The sequence below is a fragment of the Sus scrofa genome, chromosome 3 (genome assembly GCF_054392235.1).
Source record: "Sus scrofa isolate SSC_HxYL_T2T_F1_AM1 chromosome 3, Sscrofa_HxYL_maternal_Yorkshire_Landrace_v2.0, whole genome shotgun sequence".
NCBI classification, from domain to species: Eukaryota; Metazoa; Chordata; class Mammalia; order Artiodactyla; family Suidae; genus Sus; species Sus scrofa.
The window spans coordinates 8947215-8959532 of NC_139385.1; the positions used below are offsets into that span (position 1 = coordinate 8947215).

A 12318-nucleotide genomic window follows, 5' to 3' on the forward strand; every position below is an offset into this window, starting at 1 on the left:
ACCTGGCCATGGCTGGGCTAAGAAGTACATCCCCAAGGCAGCTTCTGGCTGGTTGTTCAGGCCTGGGTGTGCTCTGAGCTTGCATTTCTCACTCTGAGGTTCGGGTGGCAATGCCCAGCGGATCCCCCGTAGCCACCTTGTGCCTGTTCTGTTGTTTATAATCCTGGCAACTCAGCTGTGTCTTGCCTCATTTCAATCCCTTGTTCCCTTCATTTTAGGAAACATTTTGGATACTTTTATTTGTGTTCAGATAAAACTTGTGCACAGAAAACAAGACGGCACGCGATCGTGGTAGATTGCCTTTCCCATTCTCCATTTCGTCCTCCATCTGACCATCCCTCCGTCTCTAGGGCATGGACAGAGCCTAGATTTCTGATCCTTTTTCTTTTTTTAAATTGAGACACAACGCTGTATGAGCTTGAGGTCACAGTGTGATACATTTATATATTTGTATATTGTAATCTCATTACTGCCGTAGAGTGAGCTAGCACATCACATTATTATCTAGATTTCTGATCATGAGGACGCAAGAAAGATAAAGAAGAAGGGTGACTCATGCTCATGAGAGCTGGTGTAAATTTATTAAGATCCTCGGAAGTGTTTTGGGTGGGGCTGATAGAGTTTAGCTCGTGCACAAAGTCCACCAAATGCGTCATCTGAGATGACAACGTGATCGTGTTCCCAGCACCAGGTGAGCAATGGCCTCCTCATTCTCTCTCCTTAGAGATGCGCTGAGCTTGGCCTAGAAATAGGTAACATGATTTGGGGTGCTTGGAAAACCCTCATCCCCAGATAGCCCCTCCCAGGGGGCCTGGAATATCTTGTTTGTTCACGTATTCATAATTCACTCATTCATTCACTCACTCATTCACTCACATTTCATTGGAGGCTGGTTGCATCAGGCCCTGGCCAAATGAAGGCATGCGGCTGACTGTTGTCTTCGAGAAGATTGCTCTCCAAGAGCAAGTAAAGGATGCTTTCTGAATGGTGGCTGGGGTTCAAGATAGGCCAGGCACCTCATCCTGAGAGGCACGCTCAGGGAGCCTTCTAGGACAAGGTGACATCTGAGCTGAGGCAGGACCTTGCAGCAGGAAACAGCCGATGGGCACGACGGGAGGGCTCTGAGGTCCAGACCCCTGTGACCCCTGCATGGGGCTGAGTGATGACAGATGGTGGGGGCAGATGAAGCAGTAGGGACCCCTGGGCCTGTGCACTCAGCTGAGGAATTGGGGCTTAGCTGGCTCTTCCCTTGGATTCTATAGCATCCAGTCCAGGAGCCTTCAGTTAAATAGAATTACCTCCCCACCCCTCCTGTTGAGACAGCTGGCTGAGGGACTTCTTTCTCCTCTGATGGGAGCACCTTGGGCAGTGAAGACCCAGGGCGGAAAGGCAGGTGAGCTGGGTGAGAACCTCTCCACCCATCACATTTGTGCCTGGGGTGCATCCCTCTGCTTCAGGGCTCTGGGTTTTCTCAGAGGGGCAGGATGGCCACTTGCACCGCCTGAGGAGCGTTGGGAGATAAAGCAGGACCTGGCCAGGAGGGGTGCCTGCCTGCACCCGAGCCCCGCTGGCCGCAGAGCAGGGTGCTTTTCCACCCAAGCAAAGGGAGGCCATCCTGGCCCTCCTCCAGCTGTGCCCATCCTCACGGGGCAAGGAGTCTGTGAGGCCAGGGGGATGTGTCCATCTGGAGCCCATGTCCGTCTTCTAGACCGTTCTCTTGGTACCTGGCTAAACAGCCCCGAGTGGCTTCCAGGCCTGCAGAAGAGGGTGAGGCATGGCCATTTGTGGGAGCGAGGCGCATGGATGGAGCTGAGATGTGCGGGCTGGGTCCACGCACGGTGTGTGGGTTGGAGCTGAGGGTAGCCAGAGAAGGGGTGGGGATCGGGGTCTCATTTGCTGCCTTTGTAAAAATGCTGAGCCATGGGAAGTTATGGGGGGATTCGACGCTGGGGCCACGGCAGGTCTCGGCCAGTATCTGGCTGGTGTTAACGCCCTCGGTACGTTGGCTACGACTGCTGGAGAAGAGGCATAACCATCAAGTGGGTGAACAGTGACCCGTGAGAGCACCCAGGGCTAGGCTGCTGCCCAGTGCTTGTGGTGCCTGCACCCGTGTCCTCCTGCTGCCCACTGCACCCTGTGTGACATCCTGGCCCAGGCCACGCATTTCTTCAGAGTTTGATCTGGGGATCAGTGTGGCCATAATCCTTGGTGGGGCCTCTCTATGAAGTCAGCACATGATCTCATTACACCCTGATGACATTTTTATGACAAAATGGTGCAGGTGGGGGAAGGGAGGGTGGGGTTGTAAAAACATGAGTGTAACAGAATCTGGGCACACTGAAGCCTATTTGGAGCACACTAGGGGACTGGCATGTGTCCCCAGTCCCTCCCTGAGTCCCCACCCTCTCCCCCAGGAGCCCCATATAGGCCTCTTTCTTTGTGTTGGTTCATTCACTCAGGCATCTCAACAAATATTTATTGAGAGCCTACTTTGTGCCCGGGGGGGATTATGATGGCGAAGAAGACCAAATCCTCTCTCTGATGGAGTTTATCGTCACCTAAATATGGAAATGAGAAAAAAATCCCCTCCTAACGAGTTCGGGAAATTAAAGTAGGGTACTGTGACCGAGTATGAGTCAGGGGCTACTTTAGAGGATGTGGGAGAGAGACTTTGACAAGATGGTGTTGATGCCGAGTAATGCATGATGAGAAAAAGCCTCCTCATGAAGACGGGGTAGAGATAGTTGATGCAAAGGCTCTGAGGCAGCAAGGTCCTGGGTGAGATAACTGAGAGAAAGGTCAGTGTCCAGAAGCAGAGCAGGTGAGGACGGGTGGAGAGGCAGAGGCTGATCCTGGCAAACCTCAGTTTGGACCTTACCGTAAGAGTCTTAGGAAGGAGTTCCCGTTGTGGCTCAGTGGTTAAACGAATCTGACTAGGAATGATGAGGTTGCGGGTTCGATCTCTGGCCTCGCTCAGTGGGTTAAGGATCCGGCATTGCCGTGAGCTGTGGTGTAGGTTGCAGACGTGGCTCGGATTCCAGCATTGCTGTGGCTCTGGTGTAGGCCGGCAGCTACAGCTTCGATGAGATCCCTAGCCTGGGAACCTCCTTATGCCGTGGGTGCGGCCCTAGAAAAGATATAAAAAAAAAAAAAAAAAAAAAAAAGAGTTTTAGGAAGATTTTGAAGGTTTTAAGTACTGATGAGAAATGACTTGATTTAGTTCTCACAAAAAATTGGAAGTTCTCACAGTGGTGCAGTGGGCTAAGAATCTGACTGCAGTGGCTCGGGTTGCTGGGGAGGTGTGGTTTCAATCCCTCACCCAGCATAGTGGGTTAAAGGATTCGATGCTGCGGCACCTGCGGCTCGAATTCAGTCCCTGGCCTGGGAACTTACATATGCTACAGGTGCAGCTGTAAATTTTTTTTTAAAAAAATCAAACTTTTGTTTTGGGATCATTGCAAATTTATATATAGTTGTAAGAAATAATTTAATTGCGTTAAAATACACATGACATAAAATTTGCCATTTTAACCATTTTAAGCCTACAGTTCAGTGGTATTAAGCATACTCACGTTGTGCGGCCATCACCATCCATCTCCATAATTCTTTTCATCTTGTAAAACTGAAACTCTATACCCATTAAACAGTAACTCCCCATTTCCCCCTTTTCCCTGCCCCTAGAAACCACCATTACCACTAATCTGTTCTCTATTTCTATAATTTCTTCACTTCAAGAATGGAATCAGGAGTTCCTGTTATGACTCAGTGGGTTAAGCACCTGATGTTGTCTCTGTGCGGACACAGGTTGGATCCCTGGCCTCATCCAGTGGGTGACGTATCTGCTGTTGCTGCAAGCTTCAGTGCAGGTCGCGGAGGTGGCTCGGATCCTGCATTGCTGTGGCTGTAGCTATGGCCGGTGGCTGTAGCTCTGATTCAACCTCCAGCCTGGGAACCTCCATATGCTGCAGGTGCAGCTGTTTAAAAAAAAAAAAAAAAGAATGAAATCCTATGGTATGTAACTTTCCAGGAATGGATCTTTTTACTCAAAATTCTCCGGAGAGTCATCCAGGCTGTTGGGTATGTCAGGAGTTCCTTCCCTTTTCATAGCTGAGCAGTGGATGTGGATGGACCACCGCTAGGTTGATCATTGTCAGTTGAAAGACATTTAAAAACAACTGGGTTGCTTCCAGTTTGGGGGCTATAATGAACGAAGCTACTGTAAACATTCATGTACGTTCAAGTTTTTGTGCCAACATTGGTTTTTATTTCTCTGGGTAAATGCGCAGGGGTGCAGGGGTTGGGTCATGTTGTCCTTGCACGTTTCTTTCTTTCTTTCTTTTTTTTTTTTTTTTTTTTTTTTTTTTTTGCTTTTTTTGCTTTTTAGGGCCATACCTGCGGCATATGGAGGTTCCCAGGTTAGGGATCCAATCAGAGCTACAGCTGCCAGCCTCCACCACAGCCACAGCCACGCAGGATCCGAGCCATGTCTGCGACCGACACCGCAGCTCACAGCAATGCCAGATCCTTAACTCACGAGGTGAGGTCAGGGATTGAAGCTACAACCTCATGGTTCCTAGTCCAGTTCATTAACCACTGAACCACGAAGGGAACTCTCCTCTTTGAAATTTTTCATAGAGACCCTCATGTCATCTGTAAATAAAGACAGTCTTGTTTCCTCCTTGCCAACCTGTATGTCTTGTGTTGCCTTGTCGTGCCCTTTCACTGGCTTTGAACTTCCAGAACTGGTAATTAAGAGTGGAGAGAGGGCTTTCTTCTCAATTGCAGGCGGAAAGCATTTCACCATCAACTTTAATCTGACATGTCAAGTTTTTGTACATTTCTTTATCAAAGTAAATCAGTGGAAACCCCATTACAATATTTTTATCAATGGAAATCCCATTACAATATTTTTGAGAGTTTTTATCACGGACCCTAAATTTTGTCAAAAAAATTTTTTTTACATTAATATTTTCATGTGATTGCTTTAGCCTGTGAATGTGGTGATTACATTGGCTTTGGAATATTGAACCAACCTTGCATCCCTGGAATAAACGCCACTTGGCCATGGTATATACTTTTAAATATAATCCTGAATTCTGTTGGCTAATATTTTGGGTTTTTGTGTCTGTATTCATGATGGATATTGGCCTGTAGTTTTCTGGTTTTGTACTGTCTTTGTCTGAAGTTGGTACCAAACTCTTACAAAATAAGTTAAGAAGAGCTCCCTCCTCTTTTATTTTCTGGAAGAGATTATGTAGAATTGGTATTAATTCTTCTTAAACATTTGGTAGAATTCTCCAGTGAAACCATCTGGCTTTGGAAATTTCTTTAGGGGGAACTTTTAAGCTACAAATTCAATTTCCTTAATAGTTATAGGGCTATTCAAATGATCTATTTCATATTGAGTGAGTTGGGGTAATTTGTGTTTTTCAATGAATTGGCCCCTTTCCTCTAACTTGTTAAATTTATGTGTATCCTGAGCTTCCCTATGTCATTCCTGATATTGATAATTTGTGTCTTCTCTCCTTTTTTCTTTGTCAGTCTTGCTAGAGATTTGTCATTTCTTTGACCTTTTCAAAGAAACACTTCTTGGTTTCATTGATTTTTCTCTATGGTTTTTCTCTTTTCAATTTCATTGATTCCTGCTCTTATGTTTACTGTGTTCTTCCTTATGCTTGCTTTGGGTTTATTTTTCTTTACTTTTTGGAGGTTCCTGAGATGGACTGGTTTAGGTTTTGAAAAGATCCCTGGCTGCTGAGAGGGAAATGGACGTAGGCGGATAGGGAAGTGGAGAAGGACCCTGAGCCATGTTGACTTTCGTGGAGTCTCAGATGCCATTGGTAGGAGGAAGGGCATTTATCTTATCATCACCAAGGATGTTGCCAGTTAAACTACAGCACACCATCAACTGTTAGCTGAATCCCAATGTCAGAGATGTTACAGTGTAACAACATATGCATGTTAGAATTGGGGAAACGTGGTCTGATTGAGAATCATAAGCCTTTTGTTGGTATTTAAAGCTATGGGACTGGAGGTGAGCTTGGGGGTGCATAGATGGAAAAGGGGTGCTGATCCCAGAGCAGTCTGGGTACCCCAGCCTCCAAGGCAGGGCTTAGGTCAGGCGGAGGATCAGGAAAGCCTGGCATCCTGGGGGGAGAGTTTGGGAGGGAGGAAGAGTGTAGGCTCCCAGTGCTTCGGGGCGGCCGATGGGATGAGGGCTGGGGTGAGACCATGGGATTTGGCAACATGGTGTCACTGGGGACCCCAGCAAATGCAATTTGGGGGAGTGGTGAGGATGGAGGCTGAGATGATGTGGGTGGAGGAGAAAAATGAGAGGTGAGGAAGTGAAGACTGGGAGAAGAGAAAACTTTCTTCTGAAGGAAGCAAGACATGGGCCTTGGAAGCTGCGGGGACATGAGGTCAAGGGAGGTGTTTTGAGACAGAGGAGCATGTTTGTACACTGCCAGCAGTGATCCGGGGGAGTGGGGCAGCGGCAGAGAACAGCTGTAGAAAGGAAGCCGCTGAGAAGCTAAGAAGCCGGGGCTGGGGATGGGGTTGTGTGGTGGGTTGGGTGGGGGCTGGGAGGTGTGGACCGGGGAGGGAGGGGGAGGGCCTTGTCAGAGCCGCGCTAGGAGAGAAGGCCGGGGTGGGGAACCCTTCCCCCTCGCCGGGCCAGCCATGTGACACCCAGATGGTCTGATTTCGGGGCTGTCTCCATCCATCGTGAACACCTCAAGGACAGGACCACAGTGTCCTCATTCCCTGATTCCCAGGGCCCGGCACGTGAGCATGCTCAACAGTGTTCATCCTCTCGTTCAATGAAAAAAAAATTATAATACAGCTGGGTCCCTGGGGGATTTTCCCATTCTGTGAATTTCTCATATTGGGTTCTTGGTGTGTGTGTATGTGTGTGTAGGTGATGGTGAGGGTGGCACCCAAAACTAATGTTCACAGGCCCAGAGCACGCGGCCGGCGCCCAGCGGGTCCAGGCGAGTGTGGAGAGAGTCAGCAGGGTCCTGCCCCCCACCCCCAGGTGTGGCCTCGGGACTTGCAGCCCTGACTCGGGTTTCTCAGTTCATGTGTTTGGACCATTTAGTTGTGTATTGGGCCCTGAGCGAGCATTTAAGTGCCAGGCACTCCAGTGCAAAAAGATCATGGCCCCCTCCTTTGAGCTGGAGGGGTGGGGACATGTCAATCAAAGCCTCGCGGCTATGAGGACGTGTCCTTGCTCTAAGACCTGGTCTGGGGTTTCCCTGGGGCACACTTGAACTGAGATCTGGAGGATGAGGGGGTTTCATTCGGGGACGAGGTGCAGGTCCGGGTGAGGGAACAGCTTGTGAGGACCAGGCAGGGGGCCATGGAGGGGGCCGCTGTCCCCTCCTGGCTGGCTTCTCCTTCTGGCTTGTAGTGTGCCAGGGAGGGCGGGGGGCCCCTGTGAGGGCCCCTCGGAACCAGCAGAGAGAACTAGGGCTACTCTTCAGTGCCTTAATTTCTCTTTCTGGGAAATGGGGATAAACGTCCATGTCTTGCTCTGGGGTGGAAACCACAGCCCCAGCTGTGCCTCCTTCAGTGAAGCGGATGCCCAGCTGCCCTCCTGCTCTCCTGAGCCCCTGGGCAGCGGCTGGAGGGAGTGGGCCTGCCTCAGGGCTCGGAGGATTTGGAAGGAGGAGCCCCAGGGACTCGGGGGTTAAGTTTCCCTCGGCCTGCCCTCGGCTCTCTCCCTGGCCCCTCCGAGCTCTTTGATGGCATTTGAGCCAACCTTTTCCAGATGTGCTGAGCCGAGCTGGGGGCTTTGCCGGAACTTCATCTGCCTCCTTCATTCCCCTCTGCCAGACGGCCCCCTGCCAGCCAGCCCCTCCCCTCTGGTTGGGTTGCCTGCCGCCCGCAAGGCCACATGAAGTCTTGGGCTTTCTTTCCTGCCGCCTCTTCTTAGTTGGCCTCTGTGGGTCGAGAAGCTCAGGATGTTTCCACTTTCCCTCCTCGCCGCCTCCCCACAGCAGTAGACTGTGGTCCGGGCTTGAGTGGGAGGAGATCTCCGGGCGCAGACACTGTCCCTTCTCTCTGGCACTTGGGAACAACTAGCTTGGACTGTGGGGAGGCCAAAGCCTGGAGGGCCCTGCCTCCCACCCCACAACTGTGTTGGGATCGCCCTCCCCCTCCCCCTCCCTGCCGGCCCGCTGCTATTAATCAAGAGATTAATAATCTACTGCCTCCCTTTCTGAAACCCCCGCTCCCGTTTCCTGTTGAGTCTCCAGCCTGTCTCGGTACCTCCCAGTCTGGTCCTCCTCCTGGTGGTCCCTCGTGAGGAAGTGGGGCTGGGGCAGAGGCAGAGGCCTGCGAGCTGCGGTGCCCAGTGAGGGAGGGCATGCCCACCTTCCCCAGATGAGGTCTCTGAGCTGGCAGTCGTCCCCAGTGGGCACTGCCTGGACAGTGGCCCTGTCCTGGCACCCAATGAGGGACCCTATGACGCTCTGGGGATATCACCTTTGGAGGCCAGAGAGCCATGGCCTCAGCTTACACACATCCAGTCACAGGCAGCTCACCCCTCCTAGGAGCTCTGTCATTATTTTCCAGCTCACGTGACCTTGTACATCCAGGACCACCTTTGGGGACACACAGGCCTCATTTGCATCCTCTCTAGGACAGTCACTGAGTGGCTGGAGGACTGCAGCCAGGCCCCTTGGAAGACCTCCTGACGTCTGTGCTCACTGGGAGGGTCCTGGGGGGCTGCAGAGGGCGAGGCCCCTTCTGACTTCTGGGAGGGGTCAGAAGGCAGCTTCTGTGCATTGTTGAGGAGAGAGAACATGGGGCTCCATCGGGAGGCCTGGTTCAGTCAAACTTCTGCCACTTTATAACCTGGCGTCTGACCCCACGCTTCTCTTTGGCCTCGGATTCCCCTCTGTCAAGGTCGCCTGTCATCCCTGCCTGGCCCCTCTTTCTCAGTCAGCAGCCTCCTGACTCATTTTTCCATCTTCCATCTCTCCTGTCTCCTCTGGTCTCCATGGCAACACAGGTGGGGTCTTTCCTGAAAACAGATCTGGTCACAACATTCCTCTGGGCCTCCGAGCCTGGGTGGCTTCCTGTGGCCGGGAAGGGTGCTCTCCCAGTGGGTTCAGGAGCCTCTCCGTGGAGGGGTGGAAAAGCCACATCAAGTCTTCTGTTTATTTTTTAATCTACAAAATAAGAGAGAAATTAAGCTCTACTGATTTTTTAATATATGCAAAGATGGTACATAATATGTACATATGTATACATTAATATGATCTATTGCAGGCTTAGCAATGTTGTACTGATCAGGTGCATCCCTGGGTGCCTGGAAAGCATGGCCAGCCCAGTGGCCACAGACCCAGTCCAGACTCCTTGCCTCACTCCAGGCTTTCACAGCCGCCCTGTCCTTGCCCCATGACCCTGTCAAAGCACTGCCTCCAGATGCACCAGGCTTCACCCACATCTCCTGGCTCTCCTGGGGCTGGCTGTTTCCTCACCTTGTTAGCCCAGCAGACCTCCCTCAAGTGTCCCCTCATGTGGGGAGCCTTTTCTGGCCCCTCCTACTGGATGGAAGTGGCCTGGCCCTGCTCCCCATCCCTGAATCCATCAGTTTCCATGGATGTCACCCTGAGCTCCAGGAAGCCACTGTGTCTTGGTTAGCAGAGCTGTTTTCTCAGCCTGGGACTCCATCCGGGGCAATTATTCATCAATTGTTTTATTCATTCCGCTGGTCTTTACTGAGCACATAGGATGTGCTGCACCCTGAGCTGGGCCGGGGGTTAGTGGAGGGGACAGATGACAGACAAGTGATCGCACGGATGGATGTGTGCTTATAAGAGTGATAAGTGTTTGGAAGAGAAGTCGGGGTCCTATGTCAGTGTACTCAGCTTGTGGTAGGAAGGGTGGACCTGAGGTGGGCTGGTCAAGGAGGGCCTCTCAGAGGAGGCGGCACTTTCCCCGAGCCCTGGGGGCTATGTTGGAGTTAGTGGGCGTCTTGAACAGAGAGAACAGCAGATGCCAAGCCCTGATGTAGGATGGAGCCTCTGCTGGTTCAGAAACTTAAAAATTAATTGCTGCTGGAGTTCTGAGTGGGGTGGAAGGGGGCCAGCAAGGGGGCAGCCAGGTGGACAGTGGCCAGATCTTAGAAGTCTATGTGGCCATACTAAGGATTTGGTTTTTGTCCTAAGACTGAAGAGAAGCTAGGAAGGGTTATGGAGATTTGTGCTTTGAAAACACCACTGGAGCGGGCTTCCATGTGGGGGCTGGAATACTGGGGATGGGATGAAAGCTGGGGTATCAGTTGGGACCATTGCTGCTGTCTGGGTGGGTGGTGATGGAGGCTGGACCAGGGCGGGGCAGGGAAATCAATGGGCAGGTAGGAGCTACTTGGGGGAGGTAGATTTACCTGGACTCATTGATGGGAGGGAAAGGAGACAGGTAGGGTCAAGGTTCCCATGAATATTTGTTGAGTGAATAGCAACCCCCTGGAGAACATATGTTCTTGAATTTGTCAAGTGACAGTAAGGGAAGTCCCAGGATCTGCCCTCCAGAGGGAGCGAAAACAGAGAGGTCAGAAGTCTCTAGAATTGGTCTGTCTTGGGGAAAAAAAAACAAACCCCAAACCAAAACACAAGTTCTCATTGTGGCGCAGTGGGTTAAGGACCCGACATTGTCCTATAAGGATGGAAGTTCAATCCCTAGCCTTGCTCAGTGGATTAAAGATCCGGCGTTGCAGTGAGCTGTGGTGTAGGTTGCAGATGTGCTGGGATCTGGTGTTGCTGTGGCTGCAGCTCTGATTTGACCCCTAGTCCATATGTTGCAGGTGCAGCCATAAAGAGAAAACAAATAAACGAAAAACAGAGCTAGTGAGGTGGAAGACACCAACTGGGAGACTCTAAATTGTATCTGGAGAATTTTTGAGTAGCAAGGGATCTGTATGTCATTGCATCTCAGCTCAGACTTTACAGGGGGCTCAGAGGGGTAGGATGTGCTCAGCAGCTCAGAGATGAACGGAGACATATCCAGATCAAGTGTTGGTGAGGATGTTTAAAAGTCTGTGATATTTTGATATGTCAGCCTGAGCAGAGTAATACAAATACCTAGGAGTAAATTTAACAAAAGATGGCACACTGCTTAAAAAATTAAAGAAGAGTTAAATAAATGGAAAGTTATGCCATACTTATAGACAAGATGACTCAAATGATTAAGATGTCAGCTCTCTACTAATTGATGTGTAGATTCCATATAATCTTATCAAAATTATAGTGGGCTCTTTTTTTTGCAGAAATTGATAAGCCAAATAAAAAAAAAATCTATGGGAATGCAAAGGACCTAGGTGTTGAAGATAATCTTGAAGGTTAACAAAATTGGAGGACTTAATCATGTTTCAAGACATACTATAAAGCTACATTAATTAAGACAGGATGGGTTTGGTGCAAGGATAGACAAGTCAGTGGAACAGAAAAGAGGCTCAAGAAATAGGTCCACATTTAAACAATCATTTGATTTTTAATAAGGCCCTAAAATAACTTCTTTCTAGTGAGAAAATTTAGGTTAAAAAGAAGGTCTTTTCAATAAATGGTGCCATAGCAAGTGAATAACCAAATGGAAAACAATGAACTTTGACTCCTACCCAAAATATAGTAAAATTAAAAAAATGATAAATTAGACTTGATCAAACTTTACAGCTGAGTGTTAAAAATACACCTTTAAGACAGGTGAGGGGAATGGATTGGGGGTTTGCGATCAGCATATGCACACTGAGGTTTATGGAACAGTCGGTCATTGCAGACCTGCTGTATAGCACAGGGAACTCTATCCAATATTCTGTGATCATCTATATGGGAAAAGAGTCTGAAAAAGAATGGATGTGTGTATACATAAAAGTGAATCACTTTGTTGTACAGCAGAAATTATCATAAATTATAAATCAACTATACTTAAATAAAACTTAAAAAAGGGTACACCTTTAAGAAAATGAAAAGGCAAGCCAAGATGGGGAAGAAAATATTCACAATACATATATCTAACAAATCTCTCTTATATATCCTACAAATCAGTAAGAAAAACCCAAAACCCCACTTAAAAGTGGGCAAAAGACTTAATGGCCACGTCACAAAAGAAGGTATCTACGTGGAAAACACGAAAAGGGGTTCTACTTTAGTCAACAGGAGTTGCAAGTTAAAACCATAATGAAAGAGAACTGCATATACCCTAGAGTGACTCAAATGGAAATGACCGACAATATCAAAGGTTGATGAGATTATAGAGCAACTGGAATTCACACACGGCTGCCAGGCCTGTGAACTGGTTCATCTAAATAGGTTTGGC

The 12318-nt window shown here is 49.3% G+C and overlaps 1 protein-coding gene across 18 annotated transcripts in view; it reads left to right on the plus strand.

Moving 5' to 3' along the window:
- Nucleotides 1–12318, plus strand: part of COL26A1 (collagen type XXVI alpha 1 chain) — a 185298-nt gene that overhangs the window by 74821 nt on the left and 98159 nt on the right. The window lies entirely within an intron of this gene.